We start from the raw sequence: 19,305 nt of genomic DNA on the forward strand, positions 1-19,305 counted from the left end.
TAAAAATTATGTATGTGTGTCGGAATTTGATCGATTGGTCAATGATCTCTCTAATTTGATATGTATTTGATTAAAACACGAAATGCGGAATTCAACGTGTTTTTATGATATTAAAATTGTTGTTTACTATTGAGTATCAATTTATTAACCTAGTCTGTATGAACAATTTACGGTACACAATAACTAGGATATTCAACAACACAAATCGTAACGTGAAACCGTGTTTTGTTAGAGTCTAAGCGACATTAATTTGCCCTAAGGATTCTAATATACAAAGCGGCGGGGTGCCTCGCATACATACTTTGAGAATCTATTGAGTGCGTTTTTAAGATTGCGATTTTTGCGATCGATAAAAAAATACATTGAATCGATCGTAAATTCTGCATCGATTGCGATATAGTAAAGCACGCAAGGATAAAATAAAAAATCGATTTTATACAGAACCGTTGCTAAACGATCTTCTTAAGATGAGATAATAATATTAATAAATGCACGAGATAAGCAATCGAGAGGTGAGATAAAGATTTATTTAACCTTTGAGATATAACTCGCTCAACTCTTTGTAATGCACCAAAGTATTACCCTGATTAAAATTTATAAGAAATATGCTAAATAAATTTTGTTCTAAATTGCTATCATAAAAGTTAAAAAATAACAGAGTATACTTAAAAATTATAAAAAATAATTGAAAGCTTTGGTAAACTAATGAATATTATAATTGTTAATTACCCTTAAAAACTATAATTTTAATCTCAAATATTTATAAACTGTTTCAAGGTAAAAAATATTGTAAGATTGGTAATCAATCAATATACCAGACTGAAATCAAAATCTATTTTAATAATTTTACACTAGTAATATAATTTACAATTAATAAATGTAACATGCAACTGGGACCGCTGTTTATTTATAAATTATTTTTATAAATAAAAAAATCTATTGCGGGAATTGAACTTGCAGTTAATAATGATTGTATCTATGAGATATCAACATCCAATTAGCCTATTTCTAGAAAATATGTATCTAAAATTATTCGTTGACATATTAATTCATGTTAACGATTTCCGCTTACAATATAGATATAGTAGTTTCTTATCAGTGATAAAATTGAAAGTGTTTTTAATCGGAATGTAATGCTTTCAATAAGTAATTATCCAAATTTTGTTATAATAATTTCAATGTTTGTTTTGTGTATATCGAATCTTTACAAGGAAAATATTAAAATTTCGCATATATCTGGGAAAATTTGTATTATGCGCCTTTTCATATAGTCTTGTCGCTTCATCATCATCATTATTAACCAAGGTTGTGGATAATTTTCCTAAACCATGCATGACCGCTCGCGTATAGCCTTTTCTAATATTAGGTAGAGACGGATCTACTATTGTGCTGAATTCTTTAGATATATTTTATTTTCCGATATGTAAACAAAAATTATATAATAATTTTATGTTATAGTTATTAATAATATATGCATAAATTATGGCTCAATGTGATTTATTCGTGATATAGAACTGCACTGTGTATGATATTGCAATAAAAAAATTATTTAAGCTCGAGTCAAATAAAGAAAGCATCGTGTGAGTCTTTATTATTTTTAATAAATTTAATATTACTTTTATAAAATTCAACATATTTGCCTGAATATTACGTTTCAATCTCGAATACTTTTAAAGATGATAAAGAACGTATATAATAATATAAACCAGTAGTACTTAACCTCATTCTTGCTTATGCAGAATCGACTCGGAAATGCCTTGTACATGGTTCGGTTTTAAATATTGTGCAAATAAATTAAAAAATGGATGGTTGCAATTTTTTTTAAGAATAATGAAAACTATGTACTTTAATGATTGAGTTTTACGACTTAATACTTAGGTTGATCAAAAAGTTAACGATACAATGACGTGATTCGGGCAAAGCTTACAACGTATCTCATTTATTATTTATAAATTTATTTCAGTAGATACTGGTGTAATCTAATTTTAGCATGTAATTAATATGTCAAAAATAAATGGAAAAGTCGAAATAATTTTTTTGATAAGAATGTCAAACTACTTCTTGATCTAAACAAGATAAAAAAGAAACGGAAGTAAAAGTATTACTTTTATTTATTAAATCAATATTTTGTTATGATTGTATATGTAAATGGTAATATTTATTTATTTATTCGCAGTATAAAAGGTGTTAGCCTAATGCATTACAATGGGGTGAGCACAATCAACAGCTACTATAAATAATTTTTGACTCACGTTTTATTTAATTAATATCGCGATATTTATCCGCGAGATTAGGAGAATCAAGGAAAACTTTACCTGTGATGATCAAACGGAATTATAATTATTTAATAATCACTAATCCCGACACAGTTTTTAAGTATTAAACACTGAATTTTATCACTCGTAATATTAATTATTTATGGTCAGATAATAATTAAAAAGATCAGACTTTTTGAAAAAAGTAAAGTCAGTAAAGAAACTGATTACCGCTAATAATTGCTTATAACGAGAATATATTTTATAATGAATTTTATTTGTTTTAATTTTTTAATGTTAATAATAAAAATTAAATTTGTTTTTAAATGTATTTCTATGAACATTGGGCTACTTTTAAATGCCTGAAGTATGATATTCATAGTAAATCCAGGTACGATTCATGAATAATATGTTGGGAATAAAATATTCCAAATCTTTCTACCACTATATAACGAGAATACCTACATTAATTAATTTTTCCTTAATTTTTAATAATATTCTATAAGTTAATACGTTAATTAAATACATAACTTCTAGTAACGTATATTTTCGTTCTTTGTTAAAATATAAATAATTTAATTTAAAAACAAGATTTATGTTATTTAAATAATAACTAAGTATATAAAAGTTTACCAAAAATAATTTACTATTTATTAAACTTACTAACTATTATTTAAAACTATTGACAATTTAAATAAATAACTGACCAAAAAATAAACCAACGGAATTAAATGCAATGTTTTTAATCAAATATTTTTGACCGACGGAATTAAATGCAATGTTTTTAATCAAATATTTTGACCGACAGCTAAAATTTAACAGAGAATAATTTTCTGCTGTTGTAAAATGGGTAATTTCTGAAATTTCGGCAGTTACAAAATGTTTTTTTTTTCATTATTTATTTTGCTTTTTAGCTCTAAGTTGTTATGACAATTTTAAATAACATAAAAATAAAAAGATAAAATTCGCAAAACAAAAAATGACTACCAGCGTTGTTGTAATTCGGAAATACTAAAAATAATGTTTATTTTAGAGACAGTTTTTTGAGTTTTTAAAAATTAAAAATTTCAAAATATTTCACTACAAATATTTGGTAAATAGTCAGTAATTTTATGCCATAGTAGACAAAAGCACAACTAATTATTTTATAGTCTTATTTAAAAAAGCATTATTTTTACAAAAAATATTTTTTATATTAGATTATACCAAAAAGAAAATATAATGTGTATTAACACATAATTATTTGTTCAAGTATCAACATTTAATGAATTTATAACAACTAATAGAGACGTAAGTTAGTAACAATAATAAATACTGACTATTTTTTATAGTTACTAACCGCTTAAAAACTTAATGTTTATATACTCACTAATAATTGGCTAAAGTTAAAGTTAAATTTAAGCAATATTACTAACATAACAAATAAAGACCGAAATAAATGATTTGACAATTTATTTAATACTAATTTAATATGTGAAAGAAATTAAACATAATTATGTTTATTGATGAAGTGTAGCTACACTATTATAAAATGTCACTTTACTTCCAAAAAAAGATCATTTAAATATTATTTATTCCTTATTGTTATAAACTGACTCCTAACTTAAGATACTACCAATTTATAAAAAAATACTAAAACCGAACATTTATCAAAGCCACAAGTTACATACTAAAAATACTAATAATTAAATTAAATTACTAACAAAAATCAAACAATATTACTAACACAATAATCTGCTAAATAAATTAAACATAGTTATGTTTATCAATGAAGTGTAGCAACATTATCAAAATTTGTTATTTTTACTGTAAAAAAAGATTTTATCATTTAATTTATTTACGTATAGTTATAACTGACTTATTTAGGATGCTACAAATTTATTAAAACTACTAACAGTATATTAAGTTTATATTAATATAATAACAAACAGTTTAAACACTAATTAAGTTATAAAAAAATTAAATTACTAACGAAAATCAGCAACAATAAAGACCAAAATTAATGATTTATAACTAATATAGTAAAATAATCAGTAAAAGAAATTTTAAATAAATATGTTAATCGATGAAGTATAGCAACATTATTAAAAAGTGGCATTTTTGATGTAAAAAAAGATCTAATTAATTATTTTTATTACATATAGTATAAAACTGATACTTATATACGATACTTCCATGTATTAAAACTACTAATGATTTAATTAAATTACGGAATACTTAACTACTAACTGTTTAAATACGGAACATTTATTTAAGTCACTGATCTTTTACTAAAACTACGAATAATTCAATTAAATAAATACAAGATAAAATAAATAGTCCAACGGCATTAATTAATACTGATCAATAAAATAAATTTCACCATAAAATAATTATGTTTTATAAAAAATACATTTGTAAAATTGCTATATTTAATTAAATAACTAAAAAAATGATTTTTGTTTAGATATTAAAATGATTTATTTTGAAATATTACTGCATCAAAATTTTCTTTAAGTTTTATATTTATTTTAAATATGTATTTCATATAAAAATGTATTAATTGACTCTAACATATAGATAATTTTAAGATAATGCTTAGAATATACACAAAAATATTTACTTTAGGATCATATTTTTAAAATGTTGTGTCATTAGAAGCTAAATAATTTCAAATGAGCTAATTACAAGCAGGATTGAGATAAAAATTATTTTGATAGCAATTTAAAAACCACTGCACCTAGAGATATATAAAATAATTAAGTTAATATTTTCCGCCGTAAATTATTTAAGATTAAACATTGTTTTATCCTAATTAAAACATTAGTAGATGAGCTTAGCATAATTTCAAAAATATATTCGTAGAAACCAAATGCGAGTTTGACCAAAGATAGATTTGTAGTGTTAATTTTAATCTGCATTATGTTTAATAAATATAGATTTAAAAAAAAATATCCTAATAATATCTAATTAAATTTCATTTATGGATAAAAATAATAATATAATTATTAGAAAAATTATCCGTCTAAAAATATCAACAGATATTAATTAATATCATCATAATTAATTCTAAAATTAAAAATATAACTACTCAAAAAAATATGACAGAAATAAAGGTTTTATTTCCTAGTATTTTAAGCATTTAATTTATTCTAAAATTTTTGTTCATGTAGTACAGCATCATTATTAAATTTAAATATAATTCAGTGTTCAGAACTTTAACTACTCAAAAATATATTACTGATATCAATTAAGTTTTAATATTTCAAAGTTTTTTTATCTATTAAATTTTTTTATACAGTAATGCAGAAATATTTATATTTAAATCATATTAATTGGTTTTAATGTGTAAACAATTGTGATTGATTCGTTACTAAGGAAACTAAAAAAAAGAAGGCTTACATTTTTTTTGTATTAAATTTGTTATTTTTTAACGATCTTTTTTCGACCCAACCAATTACCATAAACACAATCGACTCCGATCTTTATTCACACATCAGAACCAAATCGGCCGAGCCGATACACGGTGGTGTATATAATATACGAGAAGATAAGAAAGATGGCTCAGCATCATCGACTCACCCTATGCAGAGTCGGTTGAGGCTATAAGTAGCCGCGTCTTCGGCGAGACGAGCCATAATCACACCAGACACGACCTTCGACGCACCAAGGGCGCGCTCGCGAGAAGAAAAGCCGGGAAAACTGAGTGATGATGAGACAAGCCATTGCACGGGCGCACGCAGAACGGTAAACAACGCCGACCAGAAAAGTCCTTATAAAGTGTTAAAAAAGACTAGTGTGTGATTGTTCAGTGGGTGGACTTCGACGAGGGATTTTCCGGCTTAATTAACGGTATTTAGAAATTTTCTTTTTACGAATATTATTATTGCTTATTAACGATTGATTTAAAACGATATCAACGAATCGATGAATTGTCGGTTATTTTATTTATATCGTAAAAAACAAAAAAATATATTTTCTTTGAATTTGAATTATTTTTTTGAGATTCACATATTTCAATAAAAAATATAGATATCGAGTTGTTCAATTGTTTGATATATATATATATGAGCTAATATTAGCATTTTAATTTTATCATTACGTGAATTAATTTGTTTGCTATAAACATTAGGGTACTTTTAAATGTCAATGTATGGCATTCGTAGTAAATTTAGGTACGATTTATAATATCTAAGAGAGTTTAAATTGTTAGGAAAAAAATTTTACAGTTTAAATGTTTCTTTATGGAAAAGATTAAAATAAATTTTAATATATACATTAATCGAAGTACATATATCAGAGCTTAAGTTTGTCAAAAATAATGTTATGAATAAAAATAATCATGGCATTAATTAAAATAATCATTGTTTAATATTTGAAAATATATAGCAAATAATTAAAATACAAAGAATTACTTTGCATTTTCATTGATACGATAATGCTGTTAAATTTATGATGAAAAAAAAATGAATTTATTATTTTTAAAATATTCACGTTAGGCTACATTTAAGTCATATTAATAAATATATAATACTTCTATTAGCTATTTTAGTTATGAATTAAAATGCAGTAGATTCCCTTTGCTTTTTCTTTGATTCGACATTACTGTTAAATATAAATATGCGGATTTTTATTTATAATGCCAAAAAAATGCAACCGCAAAAAAAAACAGAAAATGTTTGTTTGGGCATTGGGCTACTTTTAAATGCCTATTTTGAATAATAGTAGTATATACATAATATCTAAGACTCTACAAATATATTTACAAAATATTTTCATTGGAATATTTTTTAAGCAAATTGGCTTTTTTTTAACTAATTTTAAATAATAGATTTTTTGTATAATTTTTATTTGTTAATTGCTAGTTTTAGATATTTTATTTGATTATATATGGATTAAAAATATTTCACTATTCAATTCATATCTCAGCATAATACTTTTAAGGGTTATTAGTAATTTTGTGGATTTTCGTAAGATATTTTATATCTAAATTATAGTTTTAAATGCCCTATTTACGTAGTAGTAGTTAATATACAATACACTTAAAAATTACTTAGTCCATAAATATGATTAAATATTGTATATTTTGATAAATAAAATCTCATTGGGATAAATATTATTTTGCTTTTAGTAGGAAAGTTTGATACAAAATTTGTACTTAAAATAATAATAATTTTTATGTAAATTTGTATATAAATAGATTGACGACATTGAATTTCAAAATTAACATCTCAGAATGATATTGAATTGAATTTTGTTGAGTTACATACTTTGATTAGGATATTTTAGAAATAAATATAGAATATATTTAGCAATTTCATGTTTAAAAAAAAATATTACTGCAATATAACTGTTTTTTTGTAAAATACCTAATTGAAATATTTTTAGGTTATTTATAAATTTAGATTAAATTTAAATTACAGTTAATATAAATTCAAAACCTTGCACTATAAAATTAGGTTAAAAAATATTTTATTGAGTTACTTTTGATTAGAAATAAATATAGAATATAATTTGCAATTACAAAAATTGGTAGATGTAAAAAAAAGTTTTTTTGCAATATAATTGTTCTATTGGTTTTTGTTAAAAATATCTAATTGAGATATATTTAAGCTAGTTTTAAAAAATATTTTTGATATACAGAGCAAATAGAATTTAATATAAATTTAAAACGTTGTACTATAAAATTAAGTTATATTTATTAAGTTACTTATGATATGAAATATGTACAAGAAATAAATATAGAATATACCTAGTAATTTAATAAAATATAGATATTTATAAAAAATAATTAAAAAAAATCTTAATGCAATATATTGTTTCATTGGTTTTTGTTTAAAAAATACCTAATTGAGATATTTTTAATCTATTTTTAAAAAATATTTTTGATATACAGATTTAATTAAATTCAATATAAATTCAAAACGTTGTAGTATAAAATTACTAATTTTAAAATTAATTACATAACTAAAAAAATATTTTTAGTTATGTAATTAATTAATCTTTGCAGATTTTAAAAATTATTTGCCCAATATTTTGCAACTATTTTCTTGGAATACTTATAAATATTATTATTATTGAGATACTTTTAAATGCCAAATTTACGTATTAAAATATAGCAATGAAATTCATACTAATTTCTAAAATTTATCAAGTCTCATTAGTATAATTTAAAAAGGCATTATTTTATTGATTTTTGTGGAAAAATTAAAAAAAAAATTAAAATTAAATTTTATAAAGCTCTTAAATTTTTAAATAAAAGATTTTTTATTTTGCATTTCTTATTGTTAGTTTAAGAAAAGTTTCGATTGAATATAAATTAAAAATATTTTTCAATGAAATTCACATTTTAATGATATATTTTTTGTAATATTATATAATATCACAAAAATCAGTAAAATATTTTTATTATAATATATAATATATTTGGACAAAAACTTGTAATTAAAATTTTAATGGGCTACTTTTAAATGCCTAATTTACGTATTAGTACTAAATATGAATTATATTTATACAGAATCAACAATTATATTATTTAAAAGACCAATTATTAATTTTGCATTTAGACTAGATAAAAAATAGTTAGTATTACATTACTGATGTCTTTTTAGCAAATTTTGACAACAATTATAAATAATTTTGAAAAATTGTATGTTTTATTATAATATTATCAATAACAGTTTGATTGAAAAATATTTTTTAAGTAAATAAAAAATATTTAGAGACACTCTTTAATTAAATTTTAATCATATCATATATTAAATAAAGTGTTGGGGTCAATGATCAAATTTTAAAATTGTTCAATCCATGTCGCATACCTATAGCTTCTGTATGGTTTTGCAGCTGATATAATTTATGAAAAATAGCCATTAATTATAGAAAATTATATTAAAAGCTAAAGTCATTCTCAATTAGAATCTTCATCCGTACCATACAAATATTTGCCTTGTCTTGATTGATGATACTGCCTTTTCGAGTCGGAAATGATCCCATCGTTTCAATTAAACTCGTACAAGACCAGCGCCCCTTCCTTTTACAACTCGTACATGTAATAAGGCAATAAAAAAAAACATTCACACATTACCTCATTGAGCATCATGTAGTTCATTAAACACGATCCAAAACAAACACCGAGGACTTGAACTTCACCTCGAAAAGAAGATCGGGTCGTTTGAGTCAGCCGAATTATGCGGTAGCAATTTTCTGCCTCAGGGTCAGTACGCAAAAGTAAATCGTGAGGCGAATCGATATAAATCGGACCATATTTTACATTTTTTATCAGGATTTTTTCTGCTGAATCGGAGATGCATTTAAATAGCCATTGTTCGGCAACGATACTTCTGAAATTATTGAGCAATATAAAGGACATTCGATACGGTAAAGTGCAACAAATTGATTCATCTGTAGAATATTGCACTAATTAAATAAGCCCTCAATTTATCATATTTATGAATTATCATATATTAATATAGTTTTAATCTATTTTACAGTAGATAACCTTTACTATATAAATCGTTATTCTATTGCAATCAATATATTACATTTTGTTGGAAAAATCGGTCAAAATATTTTTAATGCAATTTTTAATATTATTTAGATAATAAATAAAAATATATACAATTCAGCAATAAATTAACGAGATCAAGGACGGATTATAAAATTGTTTTATTATTTATTTTTTGCATGTTTTTTGTACGTATTTTGTTACGAGACCCGTTGCGTCCTCTTTCTTTTTTTGTCTATAATATTATTACGCGTTGAAATTAACCGTTTATCCGTCACATCCAAAGACGAATGTTTTTATTTATTATTTCAATCATTATGCAATATTATCGAACGGTCATTAATATTTTTTATTTGGCTCGAAAAGCAATCCTATTAATTCCTATGTACTAACGGTAAGGCAAGCGTATTTGGATAGACGTAGGTGTGATGACACAGTCCGGTTACGAATCAAAACACTGATTAATTTGACCGATTAAGCCCTTCAGAAAATTTGTCAGAATTTAACTGTTGTTTAGAATGTTTAGATTGCATTAGGATTAAGCCGTTTATTGTATCGCGTTCGTGACATGTAAATTTATGATCAACGATCACTGATTGATGTCGTGAGGGAATAGTAAATGCATATGATTTATTCAACACTAATGTGTTTTGTGTATACAGATTGAGATCCATTAGTTCAACTAATTAGTTGTTTATACGAAGTTGAGTCAATTGATAACAATAAAAGTGCGATATTGATCCAAAGCCTTGTATTTGACAGTAGACTTGCCATGAACTTTATATGTTTATATTTCCATAAATGCAGATTCACAAAAAAATGGCTCCAGAAAAGCTAATTAAAATAATTGTCCAAAAATATGTTTATAATTAGAGTCATTCATTATTACTCTCTAATCCTAAATAAGCACTCTTCTAAATCATTCGATATAGTTCTTCAACGGAAATAAAGTAGCTAGGCGTCTATAATAATCATATTATAATTTCCACCAGTTACTTGAATGGCCATAAAGTACTTCACTCGTTTTGGAGCATCGCAGGGAGCAAATTTTGGTCCTTTGTTGCTTCTTTTTTTATCTATTATGAATTCAAAATATGTATGACATGACGATGACCTGTTATTATTCTCACAAATGCAAATTCGTTGAGTGCCCTTTTATTTAAGTGCCCTGAAGTTGCAGTGAATGTGGTCTATCTGTCATATTCTTTTATATAAAATATGATTAAAAAGAGTCGTTCATTCATGCATCCAACTCTCACAAATGTGTAAGGAGTTGCATAATAAAATAAGTAAAAAATCATGACCGTGAATGCAGCCTCCAATGTCGACTTGTACGTATTGGCAAGATAATCGCAAAGATTTCGCGGTCAATTATACTAATACTGTATGATGTGTGTCGAGCCATTTTTTTCAATGTATGGCACACATTCGACACGCGCATTCCTCATAAGCTAAACCGCAAAAGAAGCGCGAAAACGACAATGACAATCGAGTGTCGTGGGTGACACAATGGATCACCAAGGCGACAGGTGTGGTTCCAATTCGCATGAGACAGCTTCCGAAAAGGATATACCCAAAAATAAACCGTTACGAAAATGTATGTAACTATTAGTAATACCATCCCATTGCTCTTTGTTTCTTTGATGACATAATGTAATGATTAGAGCATTAAATTTCAATTTTATCACGTGAGGAATATTTTTTAATATTAGTAGTAATTAAGATAGTAAAAAATGTAGTCAACGACCACATGAACTTATTTTAATTTGCTTAATCATTTTAACCATTCATTACTTTATCTACCAATTTATTTAATTAGTGTAGTTTCAACTCATTCATAAATACGCATTTATGGAAAATCCTTATCTTAGTTTAAATTGTTTTTAAATGATTTTAAAATATTTTTATTGTATTGAAGTAAAATAATAAAACAAATTTTTAGCGGCGCATTTAAAAGTAGCCTATAAAAAATATAGTTTCATTGATACAGTAGATATTTTCTATATGTATTTTAGTAATAATAAAGTTCTTATTTTGAGTCAAATTTTGCATTTATATAATTCAAAATTTAATGTAAATAAGTAAAGAAAAGTATATTTTTAGTTTATTTATATATTACTATATATAATAGTATTGAAAATATATTAATTTAATAAAAAAAGTTAAGGGACATATTCTAAAATAACGGATTCAAATTAAAAGTCAACGTATATAAAAACATAATTTTTGGTGTAAGTGTCTAGTGACAGTAACATTTTGTTTATTGTCATTGATACATTATTTTATACTATGATTACTTTAATATACTCTAAATCAGCACTGTTTTAAATAATTGAGAGGGCTTTGATTTTTTTTTTTATTATTAAGTAACAAGAATTTAATTTTCAATGGTCTATATTTACTTAGTCAGTAATTATGTTTTATTTATTAAATTAAACGGTAATTATAGTATATTATATAATGAGTAATTATAAAAAAACAGTTTTAGCTAAAAAAAAGGATTAGCTTAAAATTTTTGTAATTTTAAGGAGAAAATCATTACTGACATTAAAATCATTACTGACATTAAAATCATTACTGACTTCTTGTATAAATAATATTTATATAAATTTTAGTAAAATAATATTTATATCATTAAAACGCTATTTTTTAATTTAATACATGTAAATTTGCTTTTTTTTAATAAATAAATATATTTATTATTAAAATTTCATATATTAAACTGGCTTTTTAAAATCTCTTCAATGACTATATGTAAAAAAGTTGGCGAATATTTATGAAAAACTATTTTTCTGATCGTTTTTTGTTAAGAAAACAAATTAATTTGTTGCAATTTTTAATTATCTACAATATTTTCCAAAATAAGTCGTTTATCAATATGATATGGAATTACGACATTAAATACATCTTCTGTGCTTCTGCAAAGCTAAAAACGATTGTACGTACCAAAGTTCGTCGTCGTTGGACGACGAAGAATATTATTTAAATATAATTAAATTCAAAAAACATCTGTTGATATATATAAAACAAATGAAAACAAAAATATATATTCAAAAAATCAAATATTATTGTATTGTATATAAATAAATAGTATGATAATATATATATATTAGATCTACTAAAAAATATTATAATTTCTATTATTTTGCCATTTATTTTAATAATATAAATAATTTTACAAACATACTTATTATATATTATATATACTATAAATGTTGCTGGTTTATAACCATTTTCATTTTTACAATTAGATAGAATTTGATAAAAAAATTATAAATATAAAATTAAACGTTTGTTGTTATTACATAAAAAAATTGGTGGTTTTAATTTAAAGAAATTGCTGGTTATAATTTAAAGTAAACTATTTTGACATAAAAATATTATGCATATTATTATGTCAAAATAGTTTTTGTTGACAAGGAATATGTAAATATATTTAGTCATTTAAAGTAATTTCAAAATTATTAATTTTTTACTTGTAAATAACTTAGCTAACTAGTTTTTTTATATATATTTTTCAAATCTTATTTTCAATGTTATACTTTATTTATGTATATATATATATATAATATATTATATTGTATTATTTTTAAAAACAAATTTAAGATAACGGATTTATGCGATCTGGAAATCTTTTATTTTTGTTGAATAGATATAAAATATTCTCTATGAGATGAAATACTTTATTATTAGAAAAATTTCAAAACCTTATATCTACGACCTAGCTCAATTTGATTTAATAATCATGATATTAATCCGTAAGATTAGGAAAATCTTATGTAGTTATCGCTGATTACTATCTTTCAGACACGATAGAAAGTGTAAAATTCTATGGTATATGTGGAATTCCATCACAGGTCTTTCAGGTCAATAGTCAGCGACTAACACCACTCGTCTATCGTTCTGGTAAATTACAGTGAGTGTAGCACTATCTTTTCCGTCAATATTTAGCAAGTAAGAAAGATACTGAAATATTAAGGTTACATCCCCATAATTTACCTTGCAACTTAAAATACTTCTATACAATCGTTATGATTGTCATGTTTTGTAAAAATATCTATTTTTGTTATAATTTATATGTTAATATGGTGAAGGTTATTAGTAATCAGAATCTAATCAATTGCTATTCTATATCTGTAAAAATATAACATTTTAGGGTAGAGTATGCATATAGTAAAAATACGTTCCTAGAAAATCTATTATTCTTATCATGAATAAAATTATTCTTATCTTTATTAGCAGAGTCATATATAAAATGTAATACATAAAATATAAATTATACGTAAAAAGCAGCATCATTTCAACCAATCAATGAACTAATACTATACTTAAAAGTGCACCTTTTTAAAACTTCTTGTCAGTACACATATTTCTAGTTTTTGAAAGTTACAAAATCTAAAGGCACTGTTAGTTTTATACAAATTGATAAATCATGCTTATTGCATTTCAACTTATCTTAAAAAGCAGAGCACAGCAATAAAAATACGCATTGATCTTTAATTTAAAATATGTATATTTATAATGCAATAGTGAAAAGTAAAATAATGATAAGCTCTTGTTAAATATTGTTTACTAACTGTGATTTCTGAACTAAGTGTACAATTTATTTGTTTTTTAAAGATAATGTTTAAAACACTAGTATCTTACATGTTATAAAATCAACGAAGAAGATTACATATAGGTATGTAATCTTGTTCATAATACATAATTTTATCATGAGTTATATTTTATTAAATTTTTTTTGGAATATTATTTTATTTGATATTATTTTGTGTAAGAAAATATAGTAGGATATTCATAATTTAAATTTAATATTAAAAAGGTCTTACAGAGAGGTCAATATCATCATCTAATTATATGGCAACCAAGATATGTATAGTATAAAAAATAACAATAATGTTCGAAGAATTTTATTATCATTAGTCATGCTTAAATTATGGGTGTATTAAAAAAGCACGGCTTTGTAAGTCTAAACAAAGTTTTATTCAATGTGGTTTATCATCAGATATATATTACTATAATGTACTGAAAAGGCAATTCTCACATTAATAATCGATGTCACGTTTTCAGCAGTGGTTCTCAATGTGTTTTTTGAGTCATTTTCGCCGCTCGTTCGTTGACCCAACCGCAAAACAATCAGTTTTATTATTTGTTTACTCTCGCACATTTTTATTATAATGTACGTTTGTTTACTTTACTAATATACTAACGATAAGCAGGTGAAAAGATTAAGTTAAAATGCGTTTTAAATGCCCTCGTTAAATTTAATCGACGGCCCTGTATTCTGTGAATTTGATAAGCGAAATGAAAAATCTACCTGAGATAAAATATATTATATTATTCAGTTGGGCCTGGACCACATTTGATCTCATTCAAATTAATGGACCATTTTTTTCTGTTACCATTAGCAAATCGGATGTGATTAATTCGACCTATTAGTTTGAGTCTTTGTAGTGTATTTTTAGATCTTATATTTACACTTAAAATATATACAGATATTGAGTTAGGTATATTTAAATACACATTATTAACTTTTATTTCTAAATATTGAAATAATTCGACTTTGAATTACATATTCAATGTTATTTTTTCAGCTGAAAGCCATAATTCTCAATAACACGTTTCTTCATTCATGCTTTAAGATATATTATGCATGAAAAATTGTAAAATATTTTAATAAAAAATATATTTCGGAAGGTTATCCGTAGTACGCAGCGCAGCTTATACTTGAAGATCATTGGTCACGTTACGCGTTTCGGCAGAGTTTTTCCGCCATCTTCAGGGTTCGCTTTGACGTCCGGTCACGCCGATGCGACAGCGCTAACGATTATGCAAATTTTCGACCTTTCTTCGGTCGCGGATTTGCGTGACAGCCAATCTGAACGACAAAAAAAATGACAACGGTTTGCCCAGTTGCTGTCATTCAATGACTCATTTGAAGATCTTGGCGCAAACGAGATCAAACTAGACGTTTGTAATAATATATATTATATTAAATACTATGAAGTACATTGCCAACTATTTAAATCATTTAGTAAGCATTTTTATATGTTACAACCTTGAAATGTGGGTGAACAATTCGTGAATGTCTGAACTATTGACTGCTTTAATGCTTACTCAGGCTTCAAAGGGTCATCTTGGTTGATTGGACGGTACTCTGTTTGATGCGAGTTTAGCTGAACTTTCGTTTATTCGAAGTTATTTGATTTAGTATTGCAATTAATTGGTTTATATATGTTTGAAATTTGGGGAGAAAACCAACGTTCTTTCCAGTCTATGTTCCTCTGATTAATATCAATGATTCAGGGTGGAACCAGACTCTTTTTATTAGATTTAGACACAACACTGTTAAAAATTGCCAGTGTCGTCATTCGCACTGTACTTTCACCGTTGTTCAAATAAAATATAGATTCTACTTTGAATCTGGTAATTTATAGCATTTAATAAACCCATCTGTTTTAATTCGTAATATTGTTTATTTACCCAGACGATAAATACTCTTGAAAGACATAAAGACTCTTTTAGCGGGTCTTTCGCGACTGACTTCCAATAATTATTTAAAAATATAAATTTAGTCCTAAATATTTTAAAATTACTGCTGTATTTTGTAAAAGCAGACAGTCCTTTCAATTGATTATATATGAATATATTATCAATATATAATTTTATGACAATATTATTTTGACATATTAAGACATATCAAAACAGATAGCTTTAAGATATTTAAACAATTACAAAAAAATATTTTTTAATTAAACTGAAAAAACTATAGCATATTTGAAACTTTACATGTTTATCTTAGTTATATACAGTGGCGTAGCTAGGGTATGTGCCGCCCGGGGCAATCCTTAAAATTTCCCCCCCATACAATTTTTTGCAGGGTCATAAAATCAGCATGTCTTAAAATATTAAATTGATTATTGTTAAGCTCTTGCTATTCGTTGATTTAGGTAAATTTTAGTTTATTCAGGGTTAAGAACCATACTAGACGATTCCATCGCGAATATGCCGCCCCCAAGTAAGTGCCGCCCGGAACGGCCCGCCCCCTTCACCCCCCCATAGCTACGCCACTGGTTATATAATATCAATAATAAATAACATGTACATTTTTATTAATTGAGTTAAACAGTATCAGCTAATGCGTAGCTTTGTCTTATAAAAAGATATTTCCATATGTACTTAGACGCATATGTAAGTCATTTAAGATGAGATTGAAAATGTATTGTAGCTTCAATAGGTTAGATCGGAGAAGGGCCGGATACCGGCTTGTTTCCTGGGCCGATCGGTGAATTTCTTTTAACTTAAGTATCTCAGTTTTTTATAAAAATATAATTCAAAAATAACATTTTCACAGTTAAAAGTGTAATTATATTAGAATTGATAATTAAAATAATCAATAAAACTCATAAGTATTTTATTTTTTGGTGTTTTTCATAATTTATTTTTTTGATAACACATTGTAGGTAAAAAAGCGTTAGTAAAAATAGTTTCTAATGAATATAGTAAACGACTTGTACATCATAATCTTATTTTTTTGTAACATACGGTCTAATATTAATAAATTATTATCTTACTTTTGCTCATAAGGTCCTCTTAAAAATACTAATTGCAAAGACCGCAAGAATCAGGTAGATTTCTGAATGTAAAGTTTTTTTATATTATCTGTTATGTTCCATTTATTTTTTAATATTATTTAAATTTATTAAATAAAAAAATACACTTTGCTTATGATTTTTATTAAAGGAGCTAGGAACTTTACATTTTAAAATATGATCGTGGATAAATTTGGCTAACGGAATTAGCCAAAATATTCACAAGGAATTTTTTTAGTAAAATTGAATATTATAAGTCATTTTGGGCGAAAAGCTGAAAAAACCGGTTTTATGATCTTTAATTATTAACTGCTTCTATTAAACTGTATTAAATAGTAACTGTTTTTAATACATATAAAATCAGCTAGTTTTATGGTATAATAAAATATAAGATAATTTTTTTAGTAGAATTGAATATTACATATAATTTATTTTCGGCAAAAAGTTAATTAAAGACGTGGTCTTACGATCATGAAGTTTTAACTGCTTATATATATTTTAAACTATATTAAATAGCATCCGCTTTTAATACATATAAAATCAGCTACTTTTATGATATAATAAAATATCTTAAAATTGATAAGTTACTGTAAAAGTAAATATACAATTTTAGTTTGAAGCATTAATTCTCTTGAGATGGATTTTTTTTATATAAATATAACAGCAATAATATATTTGATTCTCAAATACATAAAAAAAAAAACTGAAACTTCATCGGTTTTTTTTAAACTTTTATGATATTATATATATACATATTATATATTTTATTATTGAATATATTACATTAAAACTATTATACTATAAAAAATATAATTTATGCACTAATACAACACTCTCTGAAAAGAAAAAAATATTTGTAACCCGTGACTAAATACAGGTATTGAAAGGTATAAGCATCAAGCTATGTGACTTGTCAATTACCATTTTGAATGCCAAAGGCGTTGAAAATTGTCTCCTTTTTATTTTGAAGATGTTAATAAGGAATGTCCGGAAAGACATTTTTTAAACTATTTATTACTCGAGTTGCTAAGGCGTATTTATTTGAGGGATGTTAAGAAAATGTTATAAATTCACTTGTAATTCTGTGAAAAATTAATACCTAATACTGCATTAAGGGCTTTGTACTTTTTGTAATGAAAAATAAACTTTTTTAATCCTAAGTTGAATAACTTTTGTGGAGTACTGTTTATCTCATCAATCGCTCTTTTCACTTTGTTAAGAGACTGAAAATACTTGAGACTCGATGTTTTTTTATTTTTCAAAATATGTAGTAATCATAAGGCGCTAAATCAGATCAATATTGAGTGGTAATAATTTTCATCACAGATCTGCTAAAAATATACTTAGATGTAAGGATCGAGCGTGCAGATTTCTTGGTAGCTCATTGAGCAAGCTTTTTATTAGTGGTCCATTAAATAGTTTTATGAATATCTTCTGCAAAAATTCTTCTGTTAATTACCAATTCGTTCTACAATTTTTTGTTTCGGAATTGAAGTAATGTAATGAATAATCATTGAAGTATTTTCAGGGATCAATGTCTCTTCTTTCTCGTTGTCTCAAATCTGTTAAAAAACCACACAAATCAAACTACAATGGGATATTTTAAGCGTAATTAATTTCGCTCTCAATGTACTTTTATGCTAATACAAAATTCGCACCACACACTAAACCAAGTGTAAAACGTTAAAACGGAACGTCAGCGTGATTAGTAGCAATGTGAACGACCTCTGGATTAATTATTTTCGGGGAATGCAAATTTTGTGGATTGTGTGCGATTACATGGGAATTGAATTCAATATGTGCACTCAAATATTTATTCCAACGATGAATTCCGATTCGTTAGGCACGATCCGCAATCCGATAACATAGTAACCTCAGTTGAGTAATCCCGATCGGATTGTTGTGGTAGATGCTGGTAGTGAGAAGACCGAAGCAGATGGAAGAACCAGTCCCGATATGGATACGATCCCATCAT

At 25.1% G+C, this 19,305-nt stretch overlaps 1 protein-coding gene across 1 annotated transcript in view; it reads left to right on the forward strand.

Moving 5' to 3' along the window:
- Positions 1–5,765: 5,765 nt before the first annotated feature.
- The window catches only part of LOC148227745 (uncharacterized), a 44,650-nt gene continuing 31,110 nt past the window's right edge, over positions 5,766–19,305 (forward strand). Inside the window, exon 1 of the mRNA XM_088201609.1 lies at positions 5,766–6,086. The gene's annotated coding sequence lies outside the window, so the exon portion shown is untranslated. The remainder of the gene's footprint in view (positions 6,087–19,305) is intronic.

The sequence above is a fragment of the Plectrocnemia conspersa genome, unplaced genomic scaffold (assembly GCF_051122295.1).
Source record: "Plectrocnemia conspersa isolate PC_06_02 unplaced genomic scaffold, ASM5112229v1 ptg000013l, whole genome shotgun sequence".
NCBI lineage: Eukaryota > Metazoa > Arthropoda > Insecta > Trichoptera > Polycentropodidae > Plectrocnemia > Plectrocnemia conspersa.